This window comes from Salvelinus alpinus, chromosome 8 (genome assembly GCF_045679555.1).
Source record: "Salvelinus alpinus chromosome 8, SLU_Salpinus.1, whole genome shotgun sequence".
NCBI lineage: Eukaryota > Metazoa > Chordata > Actinopteri > Salmoniformes > Salmonidae > Salvelinus > Salvelinus alpinus.
Genome location: NC_092093.1, coordinates 73,072,573 through 73,088,661, shown reverse-complemented (window position 1 = coordinate 73,088,661; position 16,089 = coordinate 73,072,573).

The window sequence follows — 16,089 nt, the reverse complement described above, 5'->3', positions numbered from 1 at the left end:
GACGGCTCTGGACGCTCATGGCTGGCTGACGGCTCTGGACGCTCATGGCTGGCTGACTCTGGCGGATCCTGGCTGGCTGGCTCTGGCGGATCCTGGCTGGCTGGCTCTGGCTGGTCCTGGCTGGATGGCTCTGGCTGGTCCTGGCTGGACGGCTCTGGCTGGTCCTGGCTGGACGGCTCTGGCTGGTCCTGGCTGGACGGCTCTGGCTGGTCCTGGCTGGACGGCTCTGGCTGGTCCTGTCTGGACGGCTCTGGCTGGTCCTGGCTGGACGGCTCTGGCTGGTCCTGGCTGGACGGCTCTGGCAGGTCCTGTCTGGTTGGCGGCTCTGGCAGATCCTGTCTGGTTGGCGGCTCTGGCAGATCCTGTCTGGTTGGCGGCTCTGGCAGATCCCGTCTGGTTGGCGGCTCTGGCAGATCCCGTCTGGTTGGCGGCTCTGGCAGATCCTGTCTGGTTGGCGGCTCTGGCAGATCCTGTCTGGTTGGCGGCTCTGGCAGATCCTGTCTGGTTGGCGGCTCTGGCAGATCCTGTCTGGTTGGCTCTAGCGGCTCCTGACTGACTATCGGCTCTGACGGCTCGGGACAGACGGGCGGCTCTAATGGCTCGGGGAAGACGGATGGCTCAGACGGCGCTGGGGAGACGGATGGCTCAGATGGCGCTGGGGAGACGGATGGCTCAGATGGCGCTGGGGAGACGGATGGCTCAGATGGCGCTGGGGAGACGGATGGCTCAGATGGCGCTGGGGAGACGGATGGCTCAGATGGCGCTGGGGAGACAGATGGCTCAGATGGCGCTGGGGAGACGGATGGCTCTGGCCGGATAAGGCGCACTGTAGACCTAGTGCGTGGTGCCGGAACTGGAAGCACCGGGCTAAGGACACGCACCTTCATGCTAGTGCGGGGAGCAGGAACAGGACACACTGGACTCTCAAAGCGCACTCTGTGCCTGGTGCGTGGTACCGGCACTGGTGACACCGGGCTGAGTGCACGCACATCAGGACTAGTACGGGGAGAAGTACCAGTGTGTACAGGGCTCTGGAGACGCACAGGTGGCCTAGTGCGTGGTGCCGGAACTGGAGGCACTGGGCTGGAGACACGCACCACAGGGAGAGTGCGTGGAGGAGGAACAGGGCTCTGAAAACGCACTGGAAGCCTGGTGCGTGGTGTAGGCACTGTTGGTACTAGGCTGGGGCGGGGAGGTGGCGCCGGAAATACCGGACCGTGCAGGCGTACTGGCTCTCTTGAGCATTGAGCCTGCCCAACCTTACCTGGTTGAATACTCCCCGTCGCCCGACCAGTGCGGGGAGGTGGAATAACCCGCACCGGGCTATGTAGGCGAACCGGGGACACCATGCGTAAGGCTGGTGCCATGAATGCCGGCCCGAGGAGACGCACTGGAGACCAGACGCGTTGAGCCGGCTTCATGGCACCTGGCTCAATGCCCAATCTAGCCCTACCAGTGCGGGGAGGTGGAATAACCCGCACCGGGCTATGCACACGTACAGGAGACACCGTGCGCTCTACTGCGTAACACGGTGTCCGCCCGTACTCCCGCTCTCCACGGTTAGCCTGAGAAGTGGGCGCAGGTCTCCTACCTGCCCTTGGCCCACTACCTCTTAGCCACCCCCCAATAAATTTTTGGGTAGTACTCACAGGCTTTTCAGGCTTCCAGCCACGTCTCCTTGCTGCCTCCTCATATCGCCGCCTCTCTGCTTTCGCTGCCTCCAGCTCAGCTTTGGGGCGGCGATATTCTCCTGGTTGAGCCCAAGGTCCTTTTCCATCCAGCTCGTCCTCCCAAGTCCAGTAGTCCTGGTTGCTCTGTTGAGCTCTCCCCCGCCGCTTGGTCCTAGGTTGGTGGGTGATTCTGTAACGGCTGTCGTCTTCCTCGGACGAGGAGAGGAGAGAAGGATCGGTGGACCAATACGCAGCGAGGTATGTTGACATAATGAATTTATTGAAAAGACGAAGACTGACACGAACTATACTTGACTTATACAAAATAACAAACAAACAACGTAGACAGACCTGATCATGGAACTTACATAAAACACGCAGAACTCACGAACAGGAACAGACTACAATAAACGACCCGAACAACCAAAACAGTCCCGTGTGGTGCGCAGACACAGACACGGAAGACACAGGAGACAATCACCCACCAACAAACAGTGTGAACAGCCAACCTATATATGGTTCTCAATCAGAGGAAAACGTCAAACACCTGTCTCTGATTGAGAACCATATAAGGCTGATTACAAGACCTAAACATAGAAACACAAAACATAGAAATGCCCACCCACACTCACGCCCTGACCGACTAACACATACAAAACAACAGAAAATAGGTCAGGAACGTGACAGTTAAAAGTTAATTTGAGCCTCCCGGGTGGCGCAGTGGTCTAAGGCACTGCACCGCAGTGCTAGCTGTGCCACCAGAGATTCTGGGTGGCCGGGAGGCCCATGGGGCGGCGCACAATTGGCCCAGCATCGCCTGGATTAGGGAGGGTTTGGCCGGCAGGGATTTACTTGTTTCATCACGCACTAGCGACTCCTGTGGCGGGCCGGGCGCAGTGCACGCTGACCAGGTCGCCAGGTGTACGGTATTTCCTCCGACACATTGGTGTGACTGGCTTCCGGGTTGGATGGGCATTGTGTCAAGAAGCAGTGGGGTTGTGTTTCGGGGGACACATGGCTCTCGACCTTCGCCTCTCCCGAGTCCATATGGGAGTTGCAGCGATGAGACAAGACCTTAACTACTACCAATTGGGTCCCACGAAATTGGGGAGAAAAAAGGGGTAAAATTATATATATTTTTTAAATCAAAGTTAATTTGTGGAATTTCTTTCTTCAACAGTTGTGTTGTGACAAGGTAGGGGTGATATACAGAAGATAGCCGTATTTGGTAAAAGACCAAGTCCATAATATGGCAAGAACAGTTCAAATAAGCAAAGAGCAACGACAGTCTATCATTACTTTAAGACATGAAGGTCAGTGAATCCGTAAAATTTCAAGAACTTCAAGTGCAATCGCAAAAAAACATCAAGCGCTATGATGAAACTGTCTCTCATGAGGACCACCACAGGAATGGAAGACCCAGTGATACCTCTGCTGCAGAGGATAAGTTCAGTAGAGTTACCAGCCTCAGAAATCGGTAATTAACTGCGCCTCAGAATGCACCTCAGAGTTCACAGACACAACTGAACAGACACAACTGAACATCAACTGGTCAGAGGAGACTGTGTGAATCAAGCCTTCATGGCCAAATTTCTGCAAAGAAACCACTACTAAAGTACACCAATAAGAAAAAGAGATTTACTTGGGCCAAGAAACACGAGCAATGGACATTAGACCGGTGGAAATCTGTCCTTTGGTCTGATGAGTCCAACTTTTTGGTTCCTTACGCCGTGTCTTTGTGAGAGAGAGTAGGAGAATGGATGATCTCCGCATGTGAGGTTCCCACCATGAAACATGGAGGTGTGATTGTGTGGTGGTGCTTTGCTGTTGACTCTGTCAGTGATTTCTTTAGAATTCAAGGTACAATTAACCAGCATGGCTACCACAGCATTCTGCAGCGATACGCCATCCCATCTGGTTTGCGCTTACTAGGACTATCATTTGTTTTTCAACAGCACAATGACCCAACACACCTCCAGGCTGTGTAAAGGCTATTTGACCAAGAAAGAGAGTGATGGAGTGCTGCATCAGATGACCTTGGTCTCCACAATCACCCGACCTCAACCCAATTGAGATGGTTTGGAATGAGTTGGACCGCATCCAACAATGCTCAGCATATGTGGGAACTTCTTCAAGACTGTTGGAAAATCATTCCAGGTGAAGCTGGTTGAGAGAATGTCATGAGTGTGCAAAGCTGTCATCAAGGCAAAGGGTAGGTACTTTGAAGAATCTAAAATATATTTTGATTTGTTTAACACTTTGTTTACTACATGATTCCATATGTGTTATTTCATAGTTTTGATGACTTCAATATTATTTTACAATGTAGAAAATAGTAAATATTAAGAAAAACCCTTGAATAAGTAGGCGTGTCTAAACTTTTGACTGATACTGTATACTGAGCAAAAATGTAAACGCAACATGTAAAGTGTTGTTGCCATGTTTAATGAACTGAAATAAAAGATCCAAGAAATGTTCCATTTGCACAAAAAGCTTATTTCTCTCAAATGTTTTGCACAAATTTGTTTACATCCCGATTAGTGAGCATTTTCCCTTTTCCAAGATAATTTATCCACCTGGCAGGTGTGACATATCAAGAAGCTAATCAACAGCATGATCATTACACAGGTGCGTATTGTACTGTGGACAATTAAAGGCCACTCTAAAATCAAATCAAATAAAATAAAAGGTTATTAGTCACATGCGCCGAATACAACAGGTGTAGACCTTACAGTGAAATGCTTACTTACGAGCCCCTAACCAACAATGCAGTTTAAAAATATACAGATAAGAATAAGAAATAAAAGTTACAAGAAATAAAGAGCAGCAGTAAAATAACAATAGCGAGACTATATACAAGGGGGTACCGGTACAGAGTCAATTTGTGGGGGCACCGGTTAGTTGAGGTAATATGTACATGTAGGTAGCGTTATTAAAGTGACTATGCATGTATGATAACAACAGAGAGTAGCAGCGGTGTAAAAGAGGGGGAGGGGGGCAATGCAAATAGTCTGGGTAGCTATTTGATTAGGTGTTCAGGAGTCTTATGGCTTGGGGGTAGAAGCTGTTTAGAAGCCTCTTGGACCTAGATTTGGCGCTCCGACCCGCTTGCTGTGCGGTAGCAGAGAGAACAGTCTATGACTAGGGTGGCTGGTGTCTTTGACACTTTTTAGTGCCTTCCTCTGACACCGCCTGGTATAGAGGTCCTGGATGGCAGGAAGCTTGGCCCCAGTGATGTACCCTCCGTAGTGCCTTGTGGTCGGAGGCTGAGCAGTTGCCATAACAGGCGGTGATGCAACCATTCAGGATGCTCTTGATGGTGCAGCTGTAGAACCTTTTGAGGATCTGAGGACCCATGCCAAATATTTTCAGTCTCCTGAGGGGGAGACCCTCTTCATGACTGTCTTGGTGTGCTTGGACCATGTCAGTTTGTTGGTGATGTGGACACCAAGGAACTTGGAAACACTGCAGCCCCGTCGATGAGAATGGGGCGTGCTCGGTCCTCTTTTTCCTGTAGACCACAATCATCTCCTTTGTCTTGATCACATTGAGGGAGAGGGTGTTGTCCTGGCACCACAAGGCCAGGTCTCTGACCTCCTCCCTATAGACTGTCTCGTCATTGTCGGCGATCAGGCCTACCACTGTTGTGTCATCGGCAAACTTAATGATGGTGTTGGAATCGTGCGTGGCCGTGCAGTCATGAGTGAACAGAGAGTACAGGAGGGGACAGAGCACGCACTCCTGGAGGGCCCCTGTGTTGAGGATCAGCGTGGCAGATGTGTTGTTACCTACCCTTACCACCTGGGGGGTCGGCCCGCCAGGAAGTCCAAGATCCAGTTGCAGAGGGAGGTGTTTATTCCCAGGGCCCTTAGCTTATTGATGAGCTTTGATGGCACTAGGGTGTTGAACGCTGAGCTGTAGTCAATGAATAGCATTCTCACATATATGTTCCTTTTGTCCAGGTGGGAAAGGGCAGTGTGGATTGCAATAGAGATTGCATCATCTGTGGACCTGTTGGGGCGGTATGCAAATTGTAATGGGTCTAGGATTTCTGGGATAATGGTGTTGATGTGAGCCTTGACCAGCCTTTCAAAGCACTTCATGGTTACAGACGTGAGTGCTACTGTTCGGTAGTCATTTAGGAAGATTACCTTAGTGTTCTTGGGCACCGGCACTATGGTGGTCTGCTTAAAACATGTTGGTATTACAGACTCGGACAGGGAGAGGTTGAAAATGTCAGTGAAGACACTTGCCAGTTGGTCAGCGCATGCTCGCAGTACACGTCCTGGTAATCCATCTGGCCCTGCGGATTTGTGAATGTTGACCTGTTTAACTTCACTAGGGTAGGGGGCAGCATTCGGAATTTTGGATGAAATGCATGCCCAATTTAAACTGCCTGCTTCTCGGGCCCAGAAGATATGATATGCATATCTGGTCGATTTGGATAGAAAACACTCTAAAGTTTCCAAAACGGTTAAAATAGTGTCTGTGAGTATAACAGAACTGATTTGGCAGGCAAAAACCTGAGAAGAATCCATTCAGGAAGTAGTTTTTTTTGTTGGTTTTGTAGTTTTCTATTCAATGCCATTACAGTATCCATTGACTTAGGACTCAAACTGCAGTTACTATGCCTTCCACTAGATGTCAACAGCCTTTAGAAATAGTTTCAGGCTTGTATTCTGAAAAACGAGGGAATAAGAGCATTCGGAATGACTGGACGCTAAAGTGTCGCAGAGCTTTTTCATGCGCTCGACAGAGAGAGAGCAATTCTTGTTTACCTTTTAAATTGACAACGTTATTGTCCGGTTGAAATATTAACGATTATTTAGGCTAAAAACAACCTGAGGATTGAATATAAACATCGTTTGACATGTTTCTATGAACTTTACGGATACAATTTGGATTTGTCTTCCTGTTTTGACTGCGTTTGAGCCTGTGGATTACTGAAGAAAACGCGCGAACAAACGGAGGTTTTTGTATATAAAGAGACTTTTCGAACAAAATAAACATTTATTGAGTAAATGAATGTCTGCTGAGTGCAACCATATGAATATCATCAAAGGTAAGGGATTAATTTTATCTCTATTTCTGACTCTGACTGTTCTACTTGGCTGGTTACTGTTTGTAATTAATTGTCTAGTGGGCTATGTTCTCAAATAATCGTAAGGTATGCTTTCGCCGTAAAGCATTTTTTAAATCTGACACCGTGGTTGGATTCACAAGACGTTCATCTTTAAACCAATGTAAAATATGTTTTGTTTTCTGAATTTTTATAATGAGTATTTCTGTATTTGAATTTGGCGCCCAGCAGTTTCACTGGCTGTTGAAGAGGTGGGACGCTAACGTCCCACATACCCAAGAGAGGTTAAAGGTCTTACTCACATCGGCTGCGGAGAGCATGATCACAGTCTTCCGGAACAGCTGGTGCTCTCATGCATGTTTCAGTGTTATTTGCCTCGAAGCGAGCATAGAAGTAGTTTAGCTCGTCTGGTATGCTCGTGTCACTGGGCAGCTCTCAGCTGTGCTTCCCTTTGTTGTCTGAAACGGTTTGCAAACCCTGCCACATCCGACGAGCGTCAGAGCCGGTGTAGTACGATTCGATCTTCGTCCTGTATTGATGCTTTGCCTGTCTTGATGGTTCGTCTGAGGGCATAGCGGGATATCTTATAAGCTTCCGGGTTAGAGTCCAGATCCTTGAAAGCGGCAGCTCTAGCCTTTAGCTCAGTGACGATGTTGCCTGTAATCCATGGCTTCTGGTTGGGGTATGTACGTACGGTCACTGTGGGGACAACGTCATCGATGCACTTATTGATGAAGCCAGTGACTGATGTGGTGTACTCCTCAATGCCATCGGAGGAATCCCGGAACATACTCCAGTCTGTGCTAGCAAAACAGTCCTGTAGCTTAGCATCTGCTTCACCTGACCACTTTTTTTATTCATCTAGTCCCTGGTGCTTCCTACTTTAATTTTTGCTTGTAAGCAGGAATCAGGAGGATAGAATTATGGTCAGATTTGCCAAATGGAGGGCGAGGGAGAGCTTTGTATGCGTCTCTGTGTGTGGAGTAAAGGTGGGGCAGAGTTTTTTATACCTCTTGTTGCACATTTAACATGCTGATAGAAATTTGGTAAAACGGATTTAAGTTTCCCTGCATTAAAGTCCCCGGCTACTAGGAGTGCCACCTCTGGGTGAGCGTTTTCTTGTTTGCTTATGACGGAATACAGCTCATTCAATGCTATCTTAGTGCCAGCCTCTGACTGTGGTGTATGTAAACAGCTACAAAAAATACATATGAAAACTCTCTAGGTAGTTAGTGTGGTCTACAGCTTATCATGAGATACTTTATCTCAGGTGAACAATAGCTCGAGACTTCCTTAGATATCATGCACCAGCAGTTATTTACAAAAATACATAGTCGGCCGCCCCTTGTCTTACCAGATGCCGCTGTTCTATCCTGCCGGTGCAGTGTATAACCAGCCAGCTGTATGTTGATAGTGTCGTCGTTCAGTCACGACTCCGTGAAGCATAAGATATTACAGTTTTGAATGTCCCGTTGGTAGTTAATCTCCCACGTAGGTCATCTACTTTATTCTCGAAAGATTTCACATTTGCTCGCAGAATGGAAGGAAGTGGAGGTTTATTCGATCGCCTACGAATTCTCAGAAGGCAGCCTGCCCTCCGGCCCTTTTTCTCCACCTCCTCTTCACGCAAATCACGAGGATCTGGGCCTGTTCCCGAGAAAGCAGTATTTCGTTCGCTTCGGGCTCGTCAGACTTGTTAAAGAAAAAAGAGGATTCTGCCAGTCCATGGTGAGTAATCGCAGTCCTGATGTCCAGAAGTTATTTCCGGTCATAAGAGACGGTAGCGGAAACATTATGTACAAAATATGTAAAAAAATAAGTTACAAACAACGCAAATAAACAAACAAAAACACCATCATTTGGAGACACGTAAAACGTCTGCCTTATTCTCCGGCGCCAAATGTGCAGTTTTGTCACACAACGCAATGCCACAGATGTCTCAAGTTTTGAGGGAGCGTGCACTTGACATGCTGACAACAGGAATGTCCACCAGAGCTGTTGCCAGAACTATTTTAGAGAATTTGGCACTACGTCCAACCGGCCTCACAACTGCAGATCACGTGTAACCATGCCAGTCCAGGACCTCCACATCCGGCTTCTTCACCTGCGGCATCATTTGAGACCAGCCACCCGAACAACTGATGAAACTGAGGAGATTTTTTGTCTGAAATAAAGCCCTTTTGTTGGGAAAAACTCATTCTGAATGGCTGGCCCTGGCTCACCAGTGGGCAGGCCTGGCTCCCAAGTGGGTGGGCCTTTGCAGCCATGCAGCCACCCCTGCCCAGTCATGTAAAATCCATAGATTAGGACCTAATTCATTTTTTTATTGACTGAATGCCTCATATGAACTGTAATTTGTTGAAATTATTCGCATGTTGCGTTTATATTTTTGTTCAGTAAATTCTATCTAAAATGAATTATATCTATAAACACCAGATTTCCCCCCTGGTGGGATGTACAATGAAATCAATGTGTATTTGTTACCATGTAAGGTACAATTCAACATTAGAAAATTGCCTTCCTCGTCCATATGCTGGGATATAAATTAAAACATTGTATTCTTATTTATCAGGATGCCTACATCTCTGTTGTTTCTACAGTAGGTGGCAGCAAAGGCCTCTCCAACCCAGCTCCTCTTTAAATTGTAACGACTCTCGTCGTTGGTTGAAGGAGAGGAGGACCAAAACGCAGCGTGGTATGTATCCATATTTATTAGAATACTTTTCTAGACGAACAAAACAATAAACAAAACGAAACCAACGATGCTACAGTCCTGAACAAGTGAACAATGAAAAAACAATGAACGCACGAACAGGAACAATCACCGACAAACAAACAGTGAGAACAGCCTACCTAAATATGGTTCCCAATCAGAGACAACGTAAAACACCTGCCTCTGATTGAGAACCATATCAGGCTAGTTAGACAACCCTAAACCAAACATAGAAACACATAACATAGAAAGCCCACCCAGCTCACTTCCTGACAAAGACTGAACAAAGGAAATAAGGTCAGGAACGTGACAGTACCCCCCCCCCCCCCCCCCCCAAGGTGCGGACTCCGGCCGCAAAACCTGAACCTATAGGGGAGGGTCTGAGTGGGCACCTGTCCACGGTGGCGGCTCTGGCTCTGGACGTGGCCCCCACCCCACCATAGTTAATCCCCGCTTCCGTGGCCTCCTCTTAATGCCGACCCTCCATATTAACCCCACTGGACTGAGGGGCAGCTCCGGACTGAAGGGCAGCTCCGGACTGAGGGGCAGCTCCGGACTGAGGGGCAGCTCCGGACTGAGGTGCAGCTCTGGACTGAAGGGGAATTCCGTCATTGCCGGCGTGACAGGCTGGCTGGCGGCTCCGGCAGCTCCTGGCTGGCGGGCGGCTCTGGCAGCTCCTGACTGGCGGGCGGCTCTGGCTGCTCCTGACTGGCGGGCGGCTCTGGCTGCTCCTGACTGGTGGGCGGCTCTGGCTGCTCCTGACTGGCGGGCGGCTCTGGCGGCTCCTGACTGACGGACGGCTCTGGCGGCTCCTGACTGACAGACGGCTCTAGCGGCTCTTGACTGACGGACGGCTCTGAAGGCTCAGGACAGACGGGCAGCTCAGATGGCGCTGGGCAGACGGGCAGCGCAGGCGGCGCTGGGCAGACGGACAGCTCAGACGGCGCTGGGCAGACGGGCAGTGCAGACGGCGCTGGGCAGACGGGCAGTGCAGACGGCGCTGGGCAGACGGCAGACTCTGGCCGGCTGAGGCGCACAGTAGGCCTGGTGCGTGGTGCCGGAACTGGTGGTACCGGGCTAAGGACACGCACCTCAAGGCTAGTGCGGGGAGCAGCAACAGGGCGCACAGGGCTCTGGAGACGCACAGGAGGCTTGGTGCGTGGTGCCGGAACTGGTGGTACCGGGCTGGAGACACGCACCACAGGGCGAGTGCGTGGAGGAGGAACAGGGCTCTGGAGACGCACAGGAAGCCTGGTGCGTGGTGTTGGCACTGGTGGTACTGGGCTGGGGCGAGGAGGTGGCGCCGGATATACCGGACCGTGAAGGCGTACAGGAGCTCTTAAGCACCGAGCCTGCCCAACCTTACCTGGTTTAATGCTCCCCGTAGCCAGGCCAGTGCGGCGAGGTGGAATAGCCCGCACTGGGCTGTGCTGGCGAACCGGGGACACCATGCGTAAGGCTGGTGCCATGTACACCGGCCCGAGGAGACGTAATGGAGACCAGATACGTTGAGCCGGCTTCATGGCACCTGGCTTGATGCCCACTCTAGCCCGGCCGATACGTGGAGCTGGAATGTACCGCACCGGGCTAAGCACACGTACAGGAGACACCGTGCGATCTTCCGCATAACACGGTGTCTGCCCGTACTCTCGCTCTCCACGGTAAGCACGGGGAGTTGGCGCAGGTTTCCTACCTGACTTCACCACACTCCCTTTTAACCCCCCCCCAATAAATATTTGGGGCTGACTCTCAGGCTTCCAGCCTCGCTTCCGTGCTGCCTCCTCATACCACCGCCTCTCGGCTTTAGCTGCCTCCAGCTCTTCACGAGGGCGGCAATATTCTCCCGGTTGTGCCCAGGGTCCTCCGCTGTCCAGAATTTCCTCCCAATTCCATAAGTCCTGCGATCGCTTCTCCTGCTGCTGCTGCCGCTTACCATGCTGCTTGGTCCGAGGTTGGTGGGTAATTCTGTAACGACTCTCGTCGTTGGTTGAAGGAGAGGAGGACCAAAACGCAGCGTGGTATGTATCCATATTTATTAGAATACTTTTCTAGACGAACAAAACAATAAACAAAACGAAACCAACGACGCTACAGTCCTGAACAAGTGAACAATGAAAAAACAATGAACGCACGAACAGGAACAATCACCGACAAACAAACAGTGAGAACAGCCTACCTAAATATGGTTCCCAATCAGAGACAACGTAAAACACCTGCCTCTGATTGAGAACCATATCAGGCTAGTTAGACAACCCTAAACCAAACATAGAAACACATAACATAGAATGCCCACCCAGCTCACGTCCTGACCAACTAAACAAAGACTGAACAAAGGAAATAAGGTCAGGAACGTGACATAAATGTTCAACTTCTCCTTTTTAAATGTAACTCTTGCAACAACAACAAAAAAACATGTGCTGACAATCTCTTTATGTGTTTAAGAACCATATGCTTTTTTCCCCCATCATGGAACCCATGGACATTCCATGTGATAAGGTGCATTTTGTTGGTCTTTAGTTAACCTTATCTGTTCCGTTTATCATCGAAGAACCAAGTTAAACATTTTAGTAGACATGATATATAAGGGTAGAGGGCATTCCACAGAATGGGAAGATCATAGTATAAATACATAGCAATTCTATAAATTGTATATACAGTTGAAGTTGGAAGTTAACATACACCTTAGCCAAATACATTTAAACTCAGTTTTTCACAATTCCTGACATTTAATCCTAGTAAAAATTCCCTGTCTTAGGTCAGTTATGATCACCACTTTATTTGAAGAATGTGAAATATCAGAATAATAGTAGAGAGAATTATTACATACTTTTATTTATTTTGGTAGCATTGACTTTGAATTGTTTAACTTGGGTCAAACGTTTCGGGTAGCCTTCCACAAGCTTGCCAAAATAAGTTGGGTGAATCTTGGCCCATTCCTCCTGACAGAGCTGGTGTAACTGAGTCAGGTTTGTAGGCCCCCTTGCTCGCACACGCTTTTTCAGTTCTGCCCAAAAACTTTCTATAGGATTGAGGTCAGGGCTTTGTGATGGCCACTCCAATACCTTGACATTGTTGTCCTTAAGCCATTTTGCCATTTGGAAGACCCATTTGCAACCAAGCTTTAACTTCCTGACTGATGTCTTGAGATGTTGCTTCAATATTTAGTCATTATTGCCAAACAGTTCTATTTTTGTTTCATCAGATCAGAGGACATTTCTCCAAAAAGTATGATCTTTGTACCCATGTGCAGTTGCAAACCGTAGTCTGGCTTTTTTATGGCGGTTTTGAAGCAGTGACTTCTTCCTTGCCTAGCAGCCTTTCTGGTTATATCGATATAGGACTCGTCTTACTGTGGATAGAGATACTTATGTACCTGTTTCCTCCAGCATCTTCACAAGGTCCTTTGCTGTTGATCTGAGAATGTTTTGCACTTTTCGCACCAAAGTACTTTCATCTCTAGGAGACAGAACGCATCTCCTTCCTGAGCGGTATGACGGCTGCGTGGTCCCATGGTGTTTATACTTGCGTACTGTTGTTTGTACAGATGAACGTAGTACCTTCAGGCATTTGGAAATTGCTCCCAAGGATGAACTAGACTTGTGGAGGTCTACAATTTTTTTTCTGAGGTCTTGGCTGATTTCTTTTCATTTTCCCATGATGTCAAGCGAAGAGGCACTGAGTTTGAAGGTAGGCCTTGAAATACATCCACAGGTATACCTCCAATTAACTCAAATGATGTCAATTAGCCTATCAGAAGCTTCTAAAGCCATGACATCATTTTCTGGAATTTTCCAAGCTGTTTAAAGGCACAGTCAACTTAGTGTATGTACATTTCTGACCCACTGGAATTGTGATACAGTGAATTATAAGTGAAATAATCTGTCTGTAAACAAAAAAATGACTTGTGTCATGCACAAAGTAGATGTCCTAACCAACTTGCCAAAACTATAGTTTGTTAACAAGACATTTGTGGAGTGGTTGAAAAACGAGTTTTAATGACTCCAACCTAAGTGTATGTAAACTTCCGACTTCAACTGTATAGAGCGTGTGAGGATGTAGGCTGAGCAGACATTTAACAAAAACACAAAATAATAACATAAAGCAAAGTACGTCTTTGTACTTGAGGCGCTATGCCTTTTTAGGGCTTTTTATCTCCTCTCCTAATATACCAAAAAACAATGTGAATACATACAATGTACATACTTTTGAATAAAGACTGCCACTTAAATACTGTGGTTGGTTTGTATTACCTTACAAATTAAATTCAAGTATAGTGGCTAGTGGGGGTCTGCTTTGGGTGAGTGGGTCCTCCGAGAGACTGAAATGGGATGAGTGGAGGCCTCAAGCACACCTCAGAGAAGTGTCTGATGCCCTCCCAGTCACCCCATCCCAGTCCCCTGGATATAGCCCCTCTCTATTCTCCCCTCCTTTCCCTCCCTTACCCACCCAGGCCCAGTTTATCCCAACCTCTGTCTTTTCCACCCTCCCCTCTTCTCATGCACCTCTACACCCCTATATACATCCACCCACTCATCCATTCTCATTCATTCACACACAACATACACCCCACGTCTCTGCACACCCATTCTCTCCTGCCTTCCCACACACATCCACATTCACCCTCCCTCACTCTCCCACTCATATGCACAGACACATACCCACACATACACCCACTCACACACATCCATAGAACAATTATTGATAATTCTTGACTTACTGTACATGCTATATTTCCTCTTTTATATTGTCTTGATCTCCCTTCCCTTCTTTTCCCTTCCCTTCTTTGGTCTGATAGTTCCATTCCTTAAAGATTCACAATGCGAGGGTATTTAGCGTTCTTCTGCTTCACGCCAGATCCTCCGTCGACACATCCACTTCAAGCTCCTCCGGTATCAGCAAGGTCCCCTTTTTCCTCGTTCTCTGCTAAGGACAATATTCTCATATTATTTTGTCTCAATCTGTTTTCTAGCTGATCCAATTGATTATTTAATCCGTCACTGCTTGAGTGCAGTCTAATCTTCTAGAATAGGCCTATACTTGGACAATACCATGCCCATGAGAGTATGAGTGATCTAGTGCAATGGTGAGTATCTGTCATGACGTTACCTTAAACAATTGTGTCCATGTTACAATACAGGGAGACAAATGCATTAACATGTACTAAATATTTACAACGGGAAGGAAGCTCATCCGTCCTGCATTCAGTGACACCAGCCCAACACACCCACCTCAGCGCTGGGAGGGGGCATTGTTTCCTGGGTGAGTCATCGAGGTAAGGAGGGGTCTCTCCTTCAAATCCAGCAGAGATTCACATATCCATGAAAGGAGGCCACACTGCAGTGACGATGAGAGGAAGGTAGGGGCCTCTCAACACAGAGTGTTCCAGTCAGAGACTCTGAGTATCAACATAGAGATAATGGAGTATGAGCTCATATGGTTTCAGACACACAAGATACAGCACACAGCACCATAAATTACATTTTTGGGCAAAAAGGCGAACTCAGCCACATTCTTCCTTGAATCAGATGGCTCATAATTGTATTTATTTATTTTAATTAGGCAAGTAAAATTCATCACAAAACCCACTGATATTGCTAACTTATTGAATGACTTTTTCATTGCCAAGATTAGTAAACTTAGGCAGGACATGACAACAACAAACGCTGAACCTTCATATCCTTACATAACTGACTAAATTATGAAAGACAAGCATTGTAACTTTGAATTCCGTGAGGTGAGTTTGGAAGTGTATAACCAGCCAGCTGTATGTTGATAGTGTCGTCGTTCAGCCACGACTCCGTGAAGCATGAGATATTACAGTTTTGAATGTGAAAGGTGGTGAAAGAATTATTGTGGTCTATCGATAATGACAAACCATCTGGCACGACAATTTGGATGGAAAACCATTGAGGTTGGTAGCGGACTATATTGCCACTCCTATTTGCCATCTCTTAAAACTAAGCCTGCAGGAATGTGTGCATACCCTCAGGCCTGGAGGGAAGAAAAGGTCATACAATTTCCCATGAATAGCAAAGCACCCTTTACTGGTTCAAACAGCCAACCAATCAGCCTGCTACCGACCCTTAGTAACATTTTGGAAAAAATTGTATTTGAACAAATGCAATGGAATTTCACAGTAAACAAATTAACAACTGACTTTCAGCATGCTTATAGGGAAGGGCACTCAACATGTACGGCATTAACACAAATTACGAATGATTGGGGGAAAGAAATTGTGGAAACTGTTTTGTTCGACTTCAGTGCAGTTTTTTACAAACATAGTCTGCTGCTGAAAAAACATATGTGTTATGGCTTTACATCCTGTGCCATATCGTGGATCGAGAGTGCAGCTTTTGGCAGCAGCTAATGGAGATCCTAATAAATACTCAAAAATATGGATATGACAATACAGCATACCAAAGTCAGACAGAGGACGCACAGTTTATATGTCATGTTTTTACTGTAAAAACCTTACTGCCGGAAGTCTCTGAGTCTTAAGGAAATGAGAACGAGAGGGTCAAAGTCATGATCAAAGTTTAAGAAAACACTAACAAAGAAAACAGCCAAGAAAGACGGTGGTAGAGAGGCAAAATAAAATGTAGTAGTCAGTCTGTTTATTTTTGCAA